Here is a 9,909-nt window from a genome sequence, read left to right as displayed (position 1 = left end):
GGGTCCAGCACACACCATGGCACGGGGAGCAGCAGAGCAGAGCAGGATGCCTCAAATTTCTACGTGTGACCAATTTCTCATAGCTTGTCCAAGCTCTGCTTTACTTCGGCATGTTCCTAATGCAGCGTTTGCATGCACAACTTGCCTCTTTCAGGCAGAGGGCAGTGAAGTTGCCTTCAGATATACATTTTCTTAGTATTTCCCTGATTTTCAGAGGTTTAAGCATGGTCAGTTCCTAATTTTCAAAACGGTGAGCTTTGCTGAACTTCCCATCCTAGAAGGACTCAAGGCACCAGCAGTGATGTGGGTTTCTCCCCTGTGGTGCTGGTGCATGAATGAGGATACTTTCGTTCCCCTCGCGTCCTTTGAATTTGTGAGCAAATAAGGAAAATACTGCATGAAAATAACTCCATGGACAGCGGGAAAAGACGCACCGCCAGGTGTCACTGTCCTGGACGGTACCTGGAGGATGGAGCTGAGGACACGTCCATCAGGGGACAGCAAGCCCTGCACCTCGAGACCCTGCTTTGAGCGGTCAGCACGAAGCTGTGATCTTCCCAAACCAAGCAGGATCCGTCTCCATCACCTCTTTGCCCCATCTTCCCTAGATGAACTCAGACAGCGATGGGAAAACATCATTTTATCCTCAGTGAGGGGTTTACAGCAAGGTCCCTCTCTGCTGAAGGTTGGCTTTGTATTTATATTCAGTGGCTTTAGCCCTCTTCTAATCTAAACTTTTAATGTATTGGTGCAACTGTAAATGGCTGAGCAGCAGCCATATACAACGCAGCAATATGTTTAATTAGATACGGGCTACTTTATATGCAACATTTATTTTAAAGACATATTAAATTACCAGCATATTTTCTTCCTCGGTTTGCATAAATATTTATAGGGCCCAGGGGGGGACTGCCTCTCCCGGCAATAAATAGTGTTACTTTTCGATATTGAAATACACATTTCTAGAACGGAAATGAATTATTTATCCTCCTGGTGTGAGATGTGTCCAGCACCAAGGCAGGCTGCGGCAGAGGAGCATTTGCTGTGGATTTCATTCCTCGGTGGCTCTGCACAGCCCCGCCGGGTCCCATCACTTTTGGCTGGGCAGCTGCACTGGGTGAGGTGGTTACAGCTTTTGGGGCCTGTCCTCTGGGTGTCACTGTGCAATTGCTCTAGAATTGCTGAGCATCACTGCTGGAGATTTGGCCCAAAGAGGAAAAGGAAAATATTTCTCATCGCTTGCAGCTGACGGCCAAGCGCTCTTGCTTGTTTTGCACTTTAGCCCCCCTTGGCTCGCTCGAGCCTGCCTGCCTTAATTCCTGCTGCAGCACTTGTCCAAACCCTGCTCCCTCCTGCCTGGCTCCTCTCCTGCTCGCACGATGCACAGGCACCTACCTAATGACCATGTGGATTCAGAAGTGGAGACGCAAAGAAGTGGAGAGCACAAAGCTGGGGGAATGCTGGCCTCAGTCCTTCATGTTTTACCAAAGAGAGGTGATCTCTTTCAGAAGCATTAATTCATGTCTCAGGTGATGGGAAGCTGCTGGAGAAGCCAGCAGCCCAATGATCCAGCCCAAAGATCCAACGTTAAGATCTGTATCAGTGACCTAACAGGCATTAGGTGAAGCCTGTTATCAGCTCTGGGGCAGGAGACCTTCACAACAGGACTTTGCAAGAGAAAAATTTCCATCAGAAAAATTCCCACAAGGCAGGGCTCAGCTTCCCAGACAGCAAACTGCAATGGAAATGTTCCTGGAAGCAGCTTCACCTCCAGACTGGAGGAAACCATCTTCCAGGAGCACCTCCCTGCTCCCCAGACTGAAGAGATGCGAGGAGTCCCTGGATTTCCCCTCAGACCCAAGGCTCTGTGACAGCCTCTAGTACCTCCTGCTTCAGGGTGCTTTTTCTCTCTTCCAGATCAGAGCAGAAACACCAACGATCCTTCGTGCAAGAGGGTTGCCATTCTCTGCCCAATGTTTTTTGACTTGAGATAGGAGAGACTTGAGGCTCACAAGCCCAGGAAAAAGGAGCCCTGGTGAACTGAGACGAGCTGGCAGTGTGGCACATCCACGTCTTGCTGTGCTCGGGTTTGGTCCTGAAATGTTTGATCTCTTGTAGGTGATGCTGACTTTTGCTTTCCCTGGGTTATTCCCCGGTGTGCTGTCACGGAGGGTGCCCATCACCCAGTGGCTGGCACCTCCAGCAGTGCCCACCAGCCCCTCCTGGAGAGCTCCCCTCCTGTGGGACACCAGCTTGTTGCTTTTGTCCTTGTCACGGCCCGGAGAAATGCAGCTCCTCTCCTCACACCTCCCCTGGGGCCACCAGGCTCGGGGGGCTTTGAAGAACTGGGGCTGAAAGCAGATGGAGAGGAAAGGAGCTGCTGGGGAGGCGCAGGGCAGGGGCAGGTTATTTATGATCCCCTTTCATTTCTGTTCTGACGCACTCAGCTGCTTCTGAGGCTCCTGCGCTTTCAAAAGGAACATGTTCCAGTTTCTTTTGGGATAAAACTTCACTTTTGACGTTCAAAGCTCTTTCTGAGGAGCTCGTTATATGGAAAGCATCCAGGCAAAGCCACCTCGAACCCCTCAGCGCTCAGGGCCCCTTCCTCCTGTTGTGGATACAAAAGCTCTGACCCCAGAAGGCTGCTGGCACTTGCAGCCTCTTGCCGCCCTCCTGGGCATGTAAGGCACACCGTGTCCTGGCTCCTTCCCACTCTACTCATGTCCATTTTTTTTTTTTGCCAGAAATCAGCAGGTCCTTGGGCAAGAATTTGTTCATTTATTTATTTATTTTATTTTTTTTTCAGTCTGTGCATCCCTGTAGCAGTGACGCGGATGGTAAGCACTGCAGGCTTTACCTCCTGGCGGCACATTTTTGCAGTGGAGTCAGCCCTTCCAAAGTGTATCTAGCCCTCCGAGTCATAAAGAGAAGGCTTGTACATGTAACGCGGGATGAATTACCCAGAAAACATTCGCTGGAGTCGGAGAAACCGCAGAGAGGGGAGCTATGAGACCCTCCAATGGGGTCTAGTGTGTGGCTGGGGCTGGAGCAACGTGGCATGGGCAGTATCTGCAGTGGCAGTGCTGCAGGGAAGGAGCGAGTCGTGCTGCTCAGGCACTTCCAGCTGCTCAGGAGGGGTGGCAGAGCCCACCCTGAAGCCTTCTCTGCAGTGGGGTGCGGACCAGCAGAAGATGCTCACGCTGCACCCAGGGCTGTTGGCAGCAGCCCCCGCAGGAACGGAGCAGCAGAGGCTACCAAGGAAAGGAGGCAATGGCAGGGAATGGATGGAGCTGTGATTCCTTTTGTCATGAAATCAATAAATCAGTGGTCTCGCACTCCTTTTGGCATCTCATCCTGCTCACAGCTCCAGCCGGGAGGCAGGCAGCACAGGGAGCTGGTGTCTCTGCAGTGAGACACCAACACAGCTCAGCTTGCTGAATGTCAGAAGCCACAAAACATTTAAAAATAGCATTTGGACGACCTTCCCTGACCCCGTTAGTCATCTCCCTCCTGAGAAGCGCAAACGAGACCAGCCTGGACTCCAGCTGCAGGTCTGCTCCTGATGGTGGGGCCATCAGTGAAGCTTCTCAAGTCATCCTTTTTCTACAGCTTCCCTTCTCTTGCCAGCAGCTCCTTCTCCATGGATTCAGTGTTCACACCAGTGTGCCAGTTTAATTCAGTCACTGGTGGTGAAGATAAGAGCTCACCTCCCCTAAAGCGTGCCTTCCATTTCCTTTCAGAGGTGGGCTCACCTGAGATGAAAGCTGGTGTTTGTGGTTTCTTCTTTTTTTCTCACAGCAGTTTTATGTCTGTTGTAGCCCAGAACTGGCCATTTCAAACTGCAAATACCCATTGGAAACAACCAGAAAATGCATTTGATGGTTTAACTCTTGACGGTTTAATTCTCGGTCCCCAGTTAGCATTAGCTGGTTTTGCTTTCAAAATTAGCATTGCAATTGATAACTGAGCATGGGATAACTGCTTCTGGATTGAGCTTCTGTCAGCTTTCATGACAGTTCATTCAGTCACAAAATGATTTATGCAAGCTCAGTGCCTCACAAGTACGATTTTCCGTTTTCCTGCCTAAGAACTGCTTTTATTTTATACTCATTGCCTCTTATTCCAATTCACAAATTGATGCTCATTTTTTGTCATTTATTTGTATTAGCTTTGGACTGAGTGAGTGCAACACTCGTTAAAGAGCTGAACACAAACAGGAGGCATGTGTGCACGTACATCTGGAGCTGCAGCAACAGACAGAGAGCATCCACATCCCGCGGCTCACGCACACATGAGTAGGCTCATCATTATTTAATTGATTCTCCCTTCCACTTAAGTGATCAGGTAGAAGCCCCGACTGGATGGTGATGCACTAGGAGCGGCTGGGTTTGCTCTCCTGCAGGCCATTGGGCTGTGGTGAGGTGCTCCCTGCTAGGTGAGCTGTCGCCTTGGTGTGCTCTTCACCCCTGCCCACTCGTGGGGCATTGCACATCCTTCACCAGCTCCAGACAGGACACACGGAGCCCTGCTTGATTCAGCAAGCAGAAGGCACCGAGAAAGCACTCACCATCCTTAACACAAAGCCAAAAAGCAAATAAAAGGCCCTTTGTCCTTTTCCTCATTAGCGTGTTCATCCCCAGTGCAGGGGAAGTAATTACCCATTTCTTCGTGCCTGGTGTGGTGTCTCCTCTTCTCCTCCGTGAGTGTCCAAACACCTTGCCTGCAGAGTTAATTGGTGTGCACAACGGATTTCTTCTTGCTCTATTGCTCTTCTCATTCTCTGAAAGGGCTCTGTGTTTTTTGGTGTTTTGTTTTTTCCCCGGTATCCATGCAATTAACCAAATTGGGCCAATTTTGCCTTTTGGAAGGGACGGCCCAGGGGATGGACAGCTCTCAGAGGTGCACACAGACCCTAACGGTCTCAGTGTTTAGCTCTTGAAAAACATCTCCTACCTACTGGTAATAACTGATTTGGAAGACATTAGTGAATTAATACTATTGATGTCCCCTCTTGAAGGTCGGGCTGGTAATAAAGTCATATGATAGTATTTATACTAACATTAAAATTAATTACTTGCCATTTTTATGTGTATTAATGATTTGATTGTGATGCTCTTTATAGCTGTAATGGAAGGCCAGTGACTGATATACCTCTGTTCTTTATGAATGTAATTAAGAAGAAAGCACTTTAAGGCATTTATTCACAAATAGCACCAGCCAGGCTCCAAACCTCAGGTGGTACGTACAATCTGCACTGCTTATTAAATGTCATATTCACAATTACGGGTTCCTGCATGATTTACATCAGGTTGCTAGAGTGGGATGCGATCTCTAGGCACGTTCCTGTGTGAGCAACAAGTGGGAGCTGCAACTGGAGACAGGCGCAGCTACGTGGAGTCGAGCGCACTGTGGGCGAGGATCACGGCACCTCACCCCAGCTTCCCCCGGGCCTCTCAATCAGTAAGAGAATCAAAATGTTCCTGGATGTGGGTCCTTTGGCAAAGTGCTTCATGTGGTTGTGCCAGATGCCTGATACAGCTCCTGCAGCATCCACCACGGAGGCTCACTGCTCTTCCTGGTGGTGCGTGGGGTGCCTCTGAGATAGATTTTGGGGTGACACAGGCTGCTGTTGGCAACATTGACTCTGCTGGATCCCAGCTTCTTACACTTGTAAGCCTGCATTCAATATCACAGGGTAACCCCGTCCCCATGGTTTGACTTTTGGGAAGTTCTCAGAGATACTGGCACAGTAAGAGTGGCCCTGCTAAGGGTGACAGGGACCTCACCCCCAGCTGCTTCCTAAGTGCACTGATATTCACATTATTTTAAATCCTACAGTTGCAGGATATCCTCACCTCTTAGATGCAGAAACTGCAGCCTCAGAGCAAGAAAGTGCCTTGCTGGATTTCTGCTGATGCTCTCCCTCCTCTATCAGCCCTCATCTCCCAGGGATGAGGAGACATAAGCCATTTGGTGAGGTCAGCGGGAATCTGTGATGTATTCTGCACTTTTTTCTGGAATTTGCTTCTGTGGTGTTAAAACAAACAAAAAAACAACCAAACAAAACAATGCTGGCAAGTCTCACCTATCTTTCTTTCCCCTAGAAGGTTGTTTCTAACCTGTCCCCTACCAACCCTGTGTGCCGTGGAAATTTGGAAGCAGCAGCAATCATCAGGTACACCCACCGTTTTCGTGACACACATTTCTGTCACTCAATGCGGTTCACCTGAGATTTTCTGCTATTAGCAACCAGGTTTGTTGCTAATTCATACTAAATTCGGGCATTCAGATATCATAGGCACAGTGAGGGCAGTGAGTTTGGTGAGTGCCCTGCCAAGGGCAACGTACAATCTGAATAGGTGGACAGAGAAGCTGAAAACAAGCCATAGAGGATGGCTGTCATTTTGAGGCAGTGGTGAATACTTGCTTATGTAGAGAGGGAATGATATCCTCTATGTCTGATCAGTACTAAATATTTCAGAACGCATGAAGTCCTGGCGTGCATTAGCATATGGCAGAGTCGCCACATTTTTGGCTACTGCGAGAGGATGATTAATTAGTAAGACATTTTTATGTATGAGAGGAAAAACATCACAATCTTTGTGGTTGGCAGCATGCTGATGTTTTACATTTCTGTAAGGAATAGGAGGATATGTAAATTGGCACGCTTCCCTGAAATGTTTACCAGCAAACATTTATCCTTGTTTGCTTAAATAAAAAAAAATAAAAAATGAATGTTGCATGTTAGAGTAATAGTATGTTGGACATAGGCCCTTTGGAAAGGGAAATTGGATAGTACAAACCCCCACCGCAATAATACACTTCTCTAACTTTAAATGAAAATATACACGTAGTTAGGAGAAAAATTAAGCTTGGGAGAGGAAAGGAAGTTCAGAAGAGATTTGTAACAGGGCCATTAAGAGCATTATGAAATGGAAATGGAAATGCAGGTGTATGAAAGCACCAGAAGCAGCACGAGGAAAGGGATTAGGAGAGTGAACCGTGGTGATAACTGAGGACAGGACTGACAGCTGAACCAGCAGGCACTGCAGAGCCTGTGGCTTGCGTCAAGACCACAGCACATGAAACTTGTTAGCAGAGAGCCTTCACCCAGCAACAGGAAGATGGCACTAAGGGAGTGCTTGTCATATGGGCGTTTATCTTCCTGTGGTCTCAGCAAGAGGACAGATGGTGTGCGAAGATGCCCAAACCAGCAAACAAAACACAACGGGCATAAACGTCACCCGAACACCTGAGATTTAGGAGGCGAGGTTCTGAGGCAGAAAATCCTCCCACAGTAAATGTTTGACTCCTCGATCATAGAAAAGGCCTGTCCCCAAACCAGTTTCGGGAGCACATATATTAGGAGAGTGGGAGAAGGAGCAGGCAGCAAGCACAGGCCACAGCATAGCACAGCAACATTATATATTTAAAGGTTTGGGGTTAGAAAAAAAAGGCCATTCCCCATCAGATCAGATCAGCACAGAGCCATGCACAGTAACACTCGAGCTGGGTACAGCTCTCCAAGTTCCCTGCAGAAAGCAACCACAGAAGAAGGCTCAAGGGAGGGTGCCAAATAGCCATGGTCTTGCTGGAAGATTGCAGCACCTGAGCCCATCTTTGGAGAGGCCTGGAGCAGGATTTTACTGCATCTGCCTGACGGACCACTGGTTTGTGTCTCCACTGCCCAAACACTACTGCAGAAGGAGGCCTTTGCTTCGTGCCCCCAGGAATTCAACAGAGCTCAAAGTCCATGTGCAAGGATTTCTCTTTGCTTGCTTCCCCCTTGTTGGATAAGTGGTGGCAAACGAGGTCTTGTGGAGCTAAATGGAGCATTAACTGTTCTCCCTTCAGAACTACCGCTGCAGCCTCTCTAGGGAAATGAAAACTGTTTTAAAATGTGACTCGGATCGGATTGCTTCCCCTCCAGTGCTGGGAACCTCCAGGCTTTGCGGCGCTGTGTGGCTGGGAGAAAGCTGCTGGCGAAGAGCAGGGCTGTGGGGAGCTGCAAGGCCCAGCCAGGGCAGGAGGGCACTGAGGGCACTGGGCACGGCTGCTGAAGCACTGATGCCTCACCACACAGTCCCAAAAACTGCTATTTCAGTCCATCTTTGGATTTTGCTATTTCAGTCCATCCATGGGACTCCCAGGTGCCTCCGCCAGGCCCTGCTGCCCGCAAGCACCATGCGGAACTGGGGGGTCATCCTCCAGGGTGTCAGACCTGGAGGAGGACGTGGGACATCACCTCTCACCCCCCCGCATCCGGAGCGATCCAGGCCAATCCATGAAATCAGGTGAAGGAGCTAACCCTGCTCTGGCAGCAGGATCTCCACAAGAAAATAAAAAAGGGCCAGGCCCGTGGATGGCAGAGCAAGAGCTGCTCCCTCTTAAGCTGCCTTCAGATCAGTTTTTCCTCCCAGACGAAGAAGAGTCTGTCTTTTGGCAGAAAACCAGTGCTGGCAGACAGGAGAAGAAGCATCTGCTAAATGAGACGCATGCAAAGCTCTCCGTGTGTTGGTGATTCAGTCCAAGGTTGAGTGCAAACGCATCGAACTTCCCAGGCAGCCGGCTGGTGCGTCACGGGACGTGCGGATGGAGCAGGAGGGAGATGTCCCCTGCACCTGGAGGACAGGGATATGGTTTAGTGGGGACTGTTAGCTGTGAGGTTGGAGTCGATGATCTTGAGGTCTCTTCCAACCTAGAGATTCTGTGATTCTCTGATTCTGTGACACCTGGGCTAGGGCTGGTGCAACCTCGTGGAGAAACCCAGGCCAGCCTTGGGATTAGTATTGCCTGTACACAGCTCAGCCAGTAAAGGGTGAAAGGTGGCAGGGAGCTTCTTCCTAGGACCTCAAGTGCTGCTGTGAGACAAGGCAGGAGGTTTAATGCCATATGACATGGTACCAGCAGGAATAATGGGGTGAAACTCAGCAAAGACCGAGTGCCAGGGAATGGATTCAGGCAGTGAGGTCAGGTTGGGTGGGAAGGAGCCTTCGGGCACACATGCCAGTCTGTGGGCTCTTTTCTTCCTTCCCACTCTTTTCCCAAGCTGCCCTCTCCAGCGGGCCTGCCTGCACACGCACGCTGCATGGGTCGGTTCCAGGTTAGCTGGTGCAGCCCCAGAGCTGCTTAGGGCTGCTTCAGCATCGATGAGGCAATGCTGTGCTTTGCAGGGCTCCCAGAAATCCCGCGTACAGGCTTCTGATCCAGGCATCTGCCTGCAGCGGGTGTTAGGGCACGTCGCACCGCTGAGCACCCCCCTTCCTCCACAAGCCCCCATCCCGTGGCTTGGCGCTGCGCCTGCTGCGCAGGGTGGGCTGCATCCCATCGACACAGAGCAGCACGCCGCGGCTAGTTAACGACGTGTAATTTACTGCCTTTGTGTTTATCGCCAAGGGGAATTATCCAGATTAATCACAAAGTTCTGTAACAAAATAAATAAATAAATAAATAAACGAAATAGAAGACGGGCAAGTGATTTCGTCGATGGAAATTCCTCCCCTGTTTGCAATGAAAGCGCTTGCAGTAATCTCTGTGGCTTTGTTTCTTTCGGCTACCTGACTTTAATCCATAAAACGCTGCTATGTCTCAGAGGTACCTCATGGGTCGGGGTTGCTGGGACAGGGATTAACTCCAACTTGGGGAAGGGTGATAAACCCTTCAGGGTGCGTGGCCTCTGGGGAGAAGCCTGCACCTGCTCTGCAGAAACAGCCAGGAGAGCAGTGGGTGCTGTCTGCAGTAAAACTCCAACGATGCAGCGTCTTTCTTCCTCTAGTTCTTTCCCATCTCTTTTGTCACATGAAAAGGTAGGTGTTCTGCATCAAAAAAGAGTTTTTTTTGAAGAGCCACTTCAAACATTTTTTTTTTTGTTCTCAGCTTTCAGGTGTTTCCTCAGTGAAAACCAGAGGC

The sequence above is a fragment of the Anas acuta genome, chromosome 13 (genome assembly GCF_963932015.1).
Source record: "Anas acuta chromosome 13, bAnaAcu1.1, whole genome shotgun sequence".
Classification (NCBI taxonomy): Eukaryota; Metazoa; Chordata; class Aves; order Anseriformes; family Anatidae; genus Anas; species Anas acuta.
This window is presented reverse-complemented; position numbering follows the sequence as displayed.